Source organism: Kogia breviceps, chromosome 17, assembly GCF_026419965.1.
Source record: "Kogia breviceps isolate mKogBre1 chromosome 17, mKogBre1 haplotype 1, whole genome shotgun sequence".
Lineage (NCBI taxonomy): Eukaryota > Metazoa > Chordata > Mammalia > Artiodactyla > Physeteridae > Kogia > Kogia breviceps.
The window spans coordinates 10,138,447-10,151,286 of record NC_081326.1 but is presented as its reverse complement, the minus strand read 5'-3'; the positions used below and the strand labels follow the sequence as shown (position 1 = coordinate 10,151,286).

The following is a 12,840-nucleotide window of genomic DNA, read 5'->3' as shown; positions in this document are numbered from 1 at the left end:
TGAGTGAATTGAGGCTTCTGTCCTTTGAGGAGTGTGCACTCTTCCTTTTGCTAATCCCAGGAAGCCCCCCGCCCCGGGGAGCTGGCTGCTTTCCTTTTTGAATCCACAAAACACACAGGGCTTATTCAGTGACTTCCTTCTACAGGAAGGAGTGTGATATCCTTTCAGGAAGCCTCCGGTCATTAAAAATATATGAAAACATAAAAAGGCTGTTTACTCTCCTTGAGGTGGGAAAGATGGAGGAACACTCCTATTTCTTCCTGAACCTCCACATTTCTACTGCTGCTTCTCCCAAAGACAAAATTGGATTCCCTTGTACTCTCTTGCAGAAGTAACGCAAAACAAATCATAATTTAATTTTCAGGCCACTGAGAATACAATGGATCATGCATGTGTTCAGATGTCATGTGCTTGTGGTTGAGGAATTAATACATGCAAATAAATTGCTATGGAGTTGCACAGGAAGGAGCAATGGATTGCTCTTGAGGGGGGTGGGAGGTCAAGGGGCTAAGGGTACCTTGCAGAAGAATAGAATTTGAGTTTTACCTTGCAGTATGAATAGAAAACGGCCATACACAGAAGGAGAAGCAAGCCAGGCCAGCAGAGGTGAGTAGTTCTCGATTCCCTTGTAGAAGGGAGTTGAGAACCAGTGCATCATCTGCTGTGGCAAGAACGTAAGAAGATGGGTGACTAGGATGCAGAGTGTCAGAAAATGATTCTAGAAAAGTAAGCAGCAACCATATTGTGGAGGGCTTTATAATGGCATATTTAAGAGTTCAGACTTTTCTTTCTCCTTAGGCAATGGGAAAATATGGTAAATATTTTTTCTGTATTTACTTTTTAATTGGAGACAAAATCAGATTTGCATTTCAGAGACTTGGCTCTAAGAAGAACTTGCAGGATATATTAGAGAGCGTAGCATCTGAGTCAAAGAAATGCATTAGAGGCCATTGCAGTTGTCCAAATGAGACATTTATTTAGCACCTTCTGTGTACCAGAAACTCCGTAGGTGCTTAGCCTGTGCAGCACAGCATGGTGACTGAGAGTGTGGCTGCTGAATGACTCCACCCTTACCAGCTTGGGGACTTTATGCAAGTGACTTAACTTACTTGTGCCACCATTGGCTTCATCTATAAAAGGATGGTAATAAAATACATACATTGGGATTGTTGTAAAGACTAAATATGAGAGTACATCGAAAACACTAGATATATGGTGCTTATTTTTATCTATTTTATCCAAGAGTACAAATAATTATCCTCACTTTGCAAATGAGGAAACTGAGTCTCATAAAGGTTATATGCCTCACTCAAGTCACAGAGGGGTTAAGGAAGAGATGGAGCTGTACCTGAGCCCAGTTCTCTGATTCCAAAGTTCATGATGTTCTCCTGTCACTTTCTCTCTTTGAGGGATCCGTGTGAGGCACTGGTCTGGGACTGGGAGAAGCTAGTGCGTTTAAGTGTCATAAGGATAGAATCTATGGGAAGAGAGATGGCTTCTGCAGTCACTCAAGTAATGAAAGGGAGAAAGCTCCAATTTCAAGAGATCTTCCTCGGCAGTATAACATGTTCTCTCTAAATCAAGGCTGAGGAAGTTCTGCACATAGGCTAGCCTGGCTCTAGGCCAGGGACCACGTTATCTGACCCTGGTGCATCTTGTTGATCTTGGATTTACGGAGTTATCAGAGATCACATGACTACAGGATACAGCACACGCTCCTAGGAAGGGGCCCAGTGTCCTGATCTAATAGAAATTGTGCCAAATGCATTCCTGAACTTAGAGCTACAGGACCAAAACAGGGTCAGGTCACAGATTATTCCAAGAATTGTGCTAGCACACTCACCTACAAAGTTTATCTACCTTGACTTCAACAAATGAAATACTTGTGAGTTTCAGATCTGGGAAAATAATGGAGTACATATTTTTGGAAAGGGTGGTCTGTCATTGTCCCTTAAGAATGAGATAATGTAATTAATGCCACAGTCATCATGTACCCAGAACCAGCAGACAAGATATTCAGAGAGGTAGTTATGAGATATTAACACCCTGGGAGTTGCCAGTAGAAGTTGCCATAGCTAGTATAAGTCACTACCCATCAAGATCTGATTCTAAGCTCTGCACATTCAAAAGCTTAATGTTATCAATTTGTCAGGTTATAGGAAATAAATTCTTGCTGACCAAATTCAAAGAAAACATGACATAAATAATACTATCTTTGAAAATCATTTTGTGCCCTCCTATTTTTTTACTCTGCTATATTTTCATGTTGATTTTTCTCCATTTTAATTTTCCCTTGAGAGTTTTTCTTCCTCCTTCCCTTTTTTCTTTCTTTCCTTCCCTCCTTTATCCTTTTTTTTTGTTTTTTTATACACAATTAGAAAGAATTATTTCTTTAGAAAGGCAAAAATGTCGTGATCTGAATTTCAATATATTTCTTCCAATATATTTAAATTTCTAATTTCACAATGTGTACAATGAAGGCAAAGTAGCAAAGTGGATTCAGACAGAGGAATAATGGGAGGTTAAAATATATCTTTCCAATAAATGAAGTTTCAGTGTTAGAGAGTCAGAGGTTGCTGTGTAATCTCTTTAGCAACAAAATGTGAAGCTCTAAAAGCTAGTGCTGAAGGTTATTTAGGGTGGTCGTGAACTTGAATTTAAAATTTTAGAGGTGGGACAGAAGGAAGTAAACTATATGAGGAAATGAGATTTATGTAATTAAATGTGATTAGGTTGGCCAGTTTCCATATTTAATTTGCATATATAAATCTGAAATCTAAAATATAAATCTAATATACACCTAAAATATGAATTAAAAAGAATATTACAACTTTGTCTGAATTCTTTCATTCATTCAAAAACGTTTATTGAACATCTACTTGCTATCTATCTTGGGTCTGGGATTTACAGCAGGTAACAGACAAAAATTCCTGCCCTTATGAAATCTGCATTCGAGTCTGAATGCTATTTTTGTGAAAACATATAAACAAACAAAAAGTTTGTTTTGCTATGTCCAATGATACAATATGCTGGTTTTCTGAAATAAGTTCTTTTTCAATACTTTAAAAAAATGCTTAAATGTTAAATATTTTAAATAATGCAAAATATGCATTTCCTTTCTTAAATATATGGTCAGTCAGATGGGAAGATTTTTAAAACACATGCTTGTGTGTGCCTATGGATAGAAGAGAATTGACAAAGAAATAACTTGAAAAGGTAATGAAGAGTTAGAAAGAGAAAGCAGACCATGACTTTGAGAGAGAGAAAAATCACTAGCATCAAAATGGTTTACTAGAATTCTGTTCTTAGTATTTTTTCAAGTTCATCAATTCAACATTTTCTTTATGATGTAAGTTCTTAAATTTTGTGCTGGATCTTTGTTTAAATCCAAGAAGTGTTAAATTCTAAGAGAGTTATTTCTGACCACAGGTGATATTAAAATTACCTTTTCATAAAATAATACAATCATCAAGGTTATAATTAGAATGTCCTGTTTAAGCAATAATGATGCTTCTTTAGTGTGGTCTTCTGCTTTGCTGAAGTTCTACATCTTTTAAACCCACAATGAAAAGATGTTATAATGTCTCACTTGACTTTTTCTTCATATTTTCAAACCAGTAAAGTTTTGAAAAAAAAGTAGCATTATGAAATTGTTACTTCATTGGAAGGAAAGTGTTTTGTGCATACCAAAATAAAAGTTTCATAATGAAAAAGATCAGAAATGTGAAATAATGCCTGTGCAGTTTAGAATGTGAGAGCACTGGCCAGGGAAATTATGCAAAACACTGTGCTTTGCAAGGTCCCCTGATGCATTGTGCGAGCTCAGATAATGAAAAATAGCAAATGAGGATAATTCACAAATTCACAGTAACTCTATGGTATTTTTCACACCCAGAATCTGCTAAACTACCCAGGAATTTAGGAGTATATTTAGAAAGGAAAAAACAAGTCAAGTGTATTCCCCTCATGTCTATTTACACTTACTAATTCTGGTCAAAATCTTTTCTCTCTTAAGAAAGTTAAGACGCCTGATTATTTGGTTCACATCACTTATAAAAAAATTAAACCAACATGATCTTATTACTTACCTGTCAGGTGTTTAAATGATTAAATCCTAAACTTGGTTTATTTTCAAGAAAAAGACAAAAAGACACAAACCTGGGTCTACTTTGTAAAAAGAAGTAACTGCTATTCTTCTAGAAGAGACGGTTGATCAGCAGCTATTCAGTTTAATAGGTTAACAAACAGTAACTGAGATAATGCTTATCATCTGCCTAGTTTAGTATTAAATAACTTAGCCAAAATGGTCTTTACAAACAGACTGGCCATCCATCCATTCCATTGCCTGAGGGCTTACATTAGGCTGCACAGAAACCACATGCACTATTAGGAGAGCCAGCAGAGGTCACTCCAAGAGGTAGAGCTGGAGGTGAAAGACCATGACTTACCTAGGCAGAGCCGGCACTCCATCATTTTAATAGCTCACTGATTCCGAAAAGTTTCAACACTTTTGGCCTTGAAGCTTAATTACTCTCATTTATCTTCCTAATAAATGATGCCAGAGCTTAGACATGCAAGAAACGTACCCATGGTAAGTCCATCAGTGAATTCGGGGGCATGACTATATTGGAACAGCAGACCTGCACGTGACTTAGATCATCCTGATGCCAAAATAGTCAGGGAGTGAAACACTCAACCCGAAATCACCTGCCATATGATTGCCACCCTTTCAACTGATGTCTCAATAGCATTGGCTGACACTACGCCCTTTGGCACAATGAATTTTCAGTCCTTAAGTAAACATATACAGAGACGATTAAAGCGAATCAATCAAGGAAATAATTCCATTTATGTCCCCACGAGGTGGAGACAGATTTGACTTTAGCTGTTTCTACTGAAATTTAATGGAAACAAATACAAAAATGGAGAAGAACTAGCAGTTAGTAGAGATCCTATATTCAAAAATGGATTAAGTAGAAAGAACTTTAGAGATTATGTAGATCAATGACCAGCTCAAGTCAAGGGGAAAAAGCTCCAAGGAACAAGAAATTTACTCTGCTTGCAAATGCAACCGGGCACTACAGAATATGAAAATATTCACTTTATAAATGTGAGGCTCTATTCTTTCTTAAAAACTATTAGTTCATTAAAATGGTAGTGAAATGTCAAAATGCTTATTAAAATCAAGCCCACAGTGCAGACATCTTACTGGATACTCAAGTTTCTCTCTTCATCATGTTTCTGTTTTCAGTCACTAGAGGAAAGACACACATTTACATATGGTGAGCGTTAGGCTGACGAGGTCTGTTAGCTTTTGTTAAATCCTCTCATTAAATTCCTTGGATGGATTCCTATCCAGCTTATCCTACCAAATCTAAAGTTTGCTCAGGTGTTGAGACTGAAGAATTTCAAAAGCAAGTAAATAGCCTCATGAGCTGTCACTAAAACACAAGAACCAGCCACAAGCCTCATGTGTTCTGCGTGGAGCCTGGAGGAGAAAAACAGCAAACAGAGGCTGAACACTGACAAGTAAGAAAAGAATGAGAAAGGCTATTGCAAAAAGGCCCTCACCATAGAATGGCGCTCGGTAGCATTTTACTGAGCTCTGAAAACCCAAATTCTAGCACAGAGCCTGGAATATTTTGGTGATGACTCACACTAGTTACATTTATTAAACATTTTCTCAGTTGTGCCCTTTCCTAAGAGCTTTGTGTGTATTGACTTATTTATTTATTTATTTTTAAAGCCACTTTTATTTTGGGTTTTCTAAATATGCAGCTAAACATAATTCTAACTCATATGCAATCTTTTAACTTTTTAAATTATGAAACATTTTTATGTTTCATAAATAATAATGATACAAACAATAATATGATACACGTTATATTCTCACTACCTAAATTACAGAGATATTGACACTTTGCTTCTGCTCTTTTTAAATAACAATTTTTCCTTTTAATAATTTCTTTGACTATTCTTGCACATTTATTCTTCCATATGAACATTTATCTAATTACAATTTTTAAAAATCCCTGTTGAGATCCTAATTGGAATCCCATTACATCTATATATCTCAATTTGAGGAAATTAACTTTTTTTTTAACATCTTTATTGGAGTATAATTGCTTTACAATGGTGTGTTAGTTTCTGCTTTACAACAAAGTGAATCAGCTATAGGTACATCCCCATATCCCCTCCCTCTTGCGTCTCCGTCCCTCCCACCCTCCCTATCCCACCCCTCTAGGTGGACACAAAGCACCCAGCTGATCTCCCTGTGCTATGTGGCTGCTTCCCACTAGCTATCTGTTTTACATTTGGTAGTGTGTATCTGTCCATGCCACTCTCTCACTTTGTCCCAGCTTACCCTTCCCCCTCCCTGTGTCCTCAAGTCCATGCTCTACGTGTATTGACTTATTTTATCTTTACTACAAACTCATTAGGTAGAAACTGTTATTATCCCCACTTTACAGATAAATAGATTGAGGCAAAGGGATGCAAAGCCATTTGTCCAAGGCAATACAATTGGTAAAAAGGAGAGCTGGGATCAGTAACCTGTAATACGTGATACCCATTGCATAGTAATTCTCTCCAGGGAGTAACCCACTGAGAGGGAAGGTTTTATATACAGTAATTTGTGTTAGAAAAGCAAGAGCACTCTTTTCTGCAGTCTGTATCTGGGCATATGAGAATTTTGTCCAAATTCTGCCAATTCAACTCCATGATATTTACTATGCACCTACTGCCCTTAAGGGAGACTGTGCTAAGTATACAAGGGCACAAAGATGAATCATTTGATAGATTCCACTTTTAGGGCTCACCATTTACGTTTTTGAGTAAATCAACTGGGAGGCTAGGGCAAATAAAAAAACAATAACTGCCACTTACTGAGCACCCACAACGAAAAAGGCATTAGGCTTGGAACTTAACATAGCTTATTTCACATACTCTTTATAGCAATGCTACGGCATAGATATAACAGCGCTTACTTTGCAGATGAGGAAATAAGCTCAGGTAGGTTAAAGTAACGTGACCAGCCTCACACAGGTAGTAAATGACTGAGCCAGGATTTGAACACCACACGGACTCTAAAGGAGTCTTGAGAGCTTGTGTGGCGGTTCTAGCAGGCGAGTGAAGTGACCCTTTTATCCACGACTGAATGGTCCTTCTTTGTCTGGGAATTCTGTACTCTTCATGGAGTGGGTAACTCTCAGAAGAAAGCGTAGAGCGCTGTTGGAAGAAAGGGGGCATATCCACCTAGATATTGTGTCAGCCACATAACAGGCATGGCAGACTTGTTACTTGTGTACCCTGGCAGCCTGCCATAGAGAATGCAGATTTCGCTATAAACTAGGATGGCATAAAAGTCAGTGCTTCTCTTTTCCACACGCCCCTTTCTCAGATCTGAGGGGTCCCCCATCAGTTTGTTCCTAAGGTCATGCAATATGTTTTTGCAAGCTTTGCCAAAGCAAGCCATGCTAATCACAATCTCCTAAGACCACTGTCTCTGTCACTGCAAATTCCCTTCCAGGACTTCCCGTTCTACTCTGTGACCTGGAGGGCCATAGAAATTTTAAGGATAGAGCTACGAAGAGGTTGAATTAGGAATACATTGAAGTTGGGTTTACCGGGATATATTTTTGTTTTATTTATTTATTTTTTGGGTCACATCTGTTTATAATTAAGTTTAAATTATTCCTACCTGTCCCATTATAGGAAGGATGTCCCAGGACATTCCTACAGCCCACTGTGCCAAATCCTGTGGTGTGTGACGTGAATGTGTTGACCCGTCAAGATACCAATTTGTCCTGGACAGGACAAAGGTGGGTCATGGCAGATGAGTAAGACTTGAAATACAGGGAGCCAGAAGCCAGTCTGTGAGAAACACTTCCAAATACTAGACATGTAAAGTTGTAAGCGGAGTATTTGGTTCTCACTGTTCCCTGGCTGAGACAGAATTGTCTTCTCCTCACAGGAGTATGTTCAAAATTCAATGAATACAATTATAACATGCCATACATTCTTTTCCTTTGTGATGGGGAATCACGTGAAGTAGAAGTTAACGGAAGTTCTGTGTTTGCAGGGCAGAAACCTGAACCAGTACTCCTAACAGTATGTTGTGTATGAAGCTGAATGTTTGATTCACCCCAAATATCAATAATAAAACACATTTTGATCAGTTATACTAGAAAGACTGACTTATTTCTGTTCTCTCTGTAGAAAATGATATAAAATTACTATTATATAAAGATGTCATCAAAGAGTATGCATCTAAAAATGAAGGGAGGACTTCCCTGGTGGCGCAGTGGTTAAGAATCAGCCTGCCAATGCAGGGGACACAGGTTCGAGTCCTGGTGCAGGAAGATCCCACATGCCGCGGAGCAACTAAGCCCGTGCGCTACAACTACTGAGCCTACGCACGGCAATTACTGAAGCCCGCTCGCCTAGAACCTGTTCTCCTCAACAAGAGGAGCCACCGCAGTGAGAAGCCCGTGCACCGCAACGAAGAGGAGCCCCTGCTCGCTGCAGCTAGAGAAAGCCCGCGTGCAGCAACGAAGACCCAACGCAGCCAAAAGTAAAATACAAATAAATAAATAAATAAATTTTAAAAATAAAAATGAAGGGAAAATAAAGTTTTAGAGGTATGCTATGCAGTTAATATATATCAGTAGAAATATTATACAGTTTTATGTATAAATGATACAAATAATTATAATATGACAAAATATAGCATATTACATTAATAAAATAAACATTTAATTATCTTTATGTTGTGAAGTTTACAGATCTAGCACTTTAAAAATATATTATTATACATTATTTAAATTGTATTATTTTTATTAATATTCTAATTCTAAAATACTCAGCTAATAATTAGTTAATTATTCATTTATTATTTAATTTTTAGATAAAATTCATATAACATAAAATTGGTCACATTAGCCATTTTAAAGTGTACAATTCAGTGGTGTTTAGAATTTTCACAATGCTGTGGAAACATCGCCACTATCTAATTCTGGAACAATTGCTCATATGGCAGCTCTTCTATGTTTAATTTTTTGAAGAACTGTGAAACTGTTTTCCACAGTGTCTGCAATGTTTTACAGTTTCACCGAGAATGTTTGAGGGTTCAAATTGCTTCATGTCCTTGCCAACACTTGTTGTTTTCCATTTTTTAAAATGATAGTTGTCCTAGTTGATGGAAATTGCATCTTACTTTGGTTTTGATTTGCATTTCCCTAATGACAAATGATTTTCATGTGCTTATTGGACATTTGTGCATCTTCTTTGGACATATTAGGTCTATTCAAATTCTTTGACAATTTTTTAATTGGGTTGTCTCTCTTTTTATTACTTAGTTGTAATAGTCCTTTATGTATTTGGGATACTGGACTCTTATCAGATACATTATTTGCAAATGCCTAATCAAAGGTCACCAAGATATAGACCTATGTTTCCTTCCAAGAGTTTTATAGTTTTAGCTCTTAGGTATAGGTCTATGGTACAATAGGAGTTAAGTTTTGTATATAGCATGAGGTAGGGGTCAAAATTCATTTTTCTGCATGTGGATATCCAGTTGTCCCAGCACCATTTGCTGAAAAAAATTATTCTTTTTCCAATGAATGGCTTCACATCCTTGAAACAAATTGACCATACATGCATGGGGTTGTTTTGGTTCTCAGTTATATGCCACTGATTTATATGTCCATTCTTATGTCAGTACAAGACTGATTACTGTAGTTGCATATATAGTAGTATAGCTTTTCCAACTTCATGGGTTTTTTTTTTTCAAGATTGTTTGGTTATTATATGTCCCTTGCATTTTCTTATGAATTTTAAGATAAGCCTCTCAATTCCTGACAAAAAGTCAGCTAGGCTTCTGATAAGGATTATGTTAAATCTGTACATCAATTTGGGGGAATACTGCCCTCATAACAATACTAAGTGTTCCAATCCATGAACATGAGATGGCTTCCCATTTATTTAGGTCTTCTTTAATTTCTTTCAACAATGTTTTATGGTCTTCAGTGCACAAGATTTGTACTTCCTTGGTTAAATTTATTCCTAAGTATTTTATATTTTATTCTTTGTGATGGTATTGTAAATGGAATTGTTTTATTAATTTTGTTTTTCGATTGTTCATTGCAAATGTATGAAAATACAACTTATTTTTTAATAGTGATTTATATCCTTCAACTTTTTTGAACTCATTTATTAGCTCTAATAATTTTCTCTCTCTCTCTGTGTGTGCATGAGTGTGTTTTAGAGTTTTCTAAATATCAGATCATGTCATCTGCAGATAGAGATTATTTTACTTTTCCTTTGTAATCTGGATATTTTAAAATTTTATTTTCTTGACTAATTTCTCTGGCTAAAACTCTCAGTACAATGTTGAATAGAAGTGGCAAGAGTAGACACCCTAGTCTTTTTCCTTTTCTTAGGGGAAAATGCCTTCAGTCCTTCATGATTAAGAATGATGTTCGTTGTGGTATACTTTTTCAGGTTGAGGAAGTTCCCTTCTATTTCTATTTGGTTGAGTGTTTTTATAAGAAAGGGTGTTTGATTTTGCATCAGTTGAGATGATCATGTGAATTTTTTCTTTTAGTCTATGAATATGGTATATTACATGGATTGACTTTTGTATGTTTAAATAAACTTGCATTCCTGAGATAAATCTCATTTGGTTAAGGTGTGTAATCATTTTAATGTGCTTCGAGATTTGAGTTGCTAATATTTTGCTGAGGATTTTATGCACCAATATTCATAAGGTTTATTTATCTGTGGTTTGCTTCCTAGTGATGTCTTTATTTGTCTTTGATACCAGGGTAATACTGTCTCCATAGAAGGAATTGGGAAGTATTTCCTCCTCTTTTATTTTTTAAAAAGTTGAAGAAGAATTGGTGTAAATCCTTTAAACATTTGGTAAATTTCACCAGTGAAGCCATCTGGTCGTGGACTTTTCTTTGTTGGAATTAAAAAAAAAATACTGACTCATCAGGCTCTAAGCTTGTTATATGTCTTTTATTTTCTATTTCTTCTTGAGTCAGTTTTGGTAGCTTGTGTCTTGCTAGGGATTTGTCCATTTTATTTAGGTTATCTATTTGTTGGCTAAAAATAGTTTACAGCATACTCTAATAATCTTTTTTATTTTTTGTAAGGTCAGTTGTGATGTCCTGCTTTTATTCCTGATTTCAGTAATTTGAATCTTCTCTTTTTTACTCTTCTCAGTCTAACTAAAGATTCGTCAATTCAGTTGATGTTTTCAAAGAATCAACTTTTGGTTTGGTTGATTTTCTTTATTGTTTTTTATTCTCTATTTTATTTCTCCCTGCTCTAATCTTTATTATTTCCTTCATTCCTCTTGCTTTGTGTTTAGTTTTCCTTTTTCATAGTTTCTTGAAGTAGTTTAGGTTATCGATTTGAGATCTTTCTTCTTTTTTAATGTTCATGTTTATAGCTGTAAATTTCTCTTCTGTACTGCTTTCACTGCATTCCATATGTTTTGGTATATTGTATTTTAATTTTTGTTCATGTCAAAGTATTTTCTAATTTCCAAATCAAATTCTCTATTGACTTCTAATTTCATTCCATTGTGGTCAGAGAACATATGTTGTATGATTTCAACATTTTTAGGTTTATTAAGACTTGTTTTGTGCCCATACACATGGTCTATTCTGGAAAATGTTCCAAATGCATTCAAGAAAATGTGTATACTACTGCTGTTGGGTGTAGTATTCCATAGAAACCTTTTAGGTCTACTTGGCTTATAGTAATGGTCAAGCCTTCTATTTCCTTGCTTATCTTCTGTTTAGTTGTTCTATGCATTATTAAAAAGGATATTGATGACACCAACTATTATTGTTGAATATTCTATTTCTCCTGTCAATTCTATCCACTTTTGCTTCATGTATTTTGTCTCTGTTGTTAAGTGCACATATTTTTATAATTTTTATATCTTATTGATGGATTGATTCTTTTATCAACATACAGTGTCCTTTGTGTATTTTAATAATTTTTGTCTTAAAGTCTCTTTTGTCTGATATTTGTATTGCCACTCCAGCTTTCTCTTCGCTACTGTTTGTATTGAACATCTGTTACTATCCTTTTACTTTCAAACTATTTGTATCTTTGAATCTAAAATGTGGCTTGTATAGAGAGCATATAGTTAGACCATTTAAAAAATCCATTTTGCCAATCTCTGCTTTTTAGTTGAAAAGCCTGATCCATCTATATTTAATATAATTACTGATAAGGAAGGTCTTAAGTCTAACATTTTGATTTTTTTCCTATGGTTTTTGTTCCTCAGTTTTTCTATTGCTGTCTTCTTTTGTGTTAAACATTTTCTTATCTTCATTTTAATATCTTCATTATTTCTTTAAAGTATATTTTAAAGCTATTTTTTAGTGGTTACCTTGAGGATTACAATTAACATTTTAATTTATAAAAATTAGTTCAGATTATTACCAACTAAATTTCAATAGGATACAAGACATTGGCTTTATATAGTTCCATTCTCTCCCCTTTTCATGCTGTTAGTATCACAAATTACATCAGTATATGTTGAGTGCCCATCAACATGGATTTATAATGGTTGTTTTATTAATTTGTCTTTCAAGTCATATAGAAAAAAAGAGGAGTTACAACAAACAAAAACTATTAATATTGTTTTTTATATTTACCTATGTAGTTACCTTTACCAGTGTTCTTTTTTTTCCCCATGTGGCTTCCAACTTTTGTCTCGTGTGCTGTCATTTCAACATGAAAGACTTCTGTAAGTTTTTGTGTTTGTTTTTCTTTTGGTAGGGAGTGTGTGCTAGTTTGATTATCTGGGAAAGTTTTACT

The 12,840-nt window shown here is 35.5% G+C and overlaps 2 long non-coding RNA genes across 5 annotated transcripts in view; one reads left to right on the top strand and one right to left on the bottom strand.

Annotated features, from left to right (window-relative positions):
* Nucleotides 1–8,565, top strand: part of LOC136792866 (uncharacterized) — a 267,506-nt gene extending 258,941 nt beyond the window's left edge. The window contains exons 4-5 of one of the 3 annotated variants that reach the window (XR_010837413.1): nucleotides 554–606; nucleotides 8,218–8,565. This is a non-coding gene — a long non-coding RNA (uncharacterized lncRNA). Of the gene's footprint in view, nucleotides 1–553; nucleotides 6,041–8,217 lie in introns of those variants that run through there. The other 2 variants (XR_010837415.1, XR_010837414.1) reach the window with 2 other exon arrangements.
* Nucleotides 1–12,840, bottom strand: part of LOC136792865 (uncharacterized) — a 304,067-nt gene that overhangs the window by 141,050 nt on the left and 150,177 nt on the right. The gene's annotated exons all lie outside the window — the stretch shown is intronic.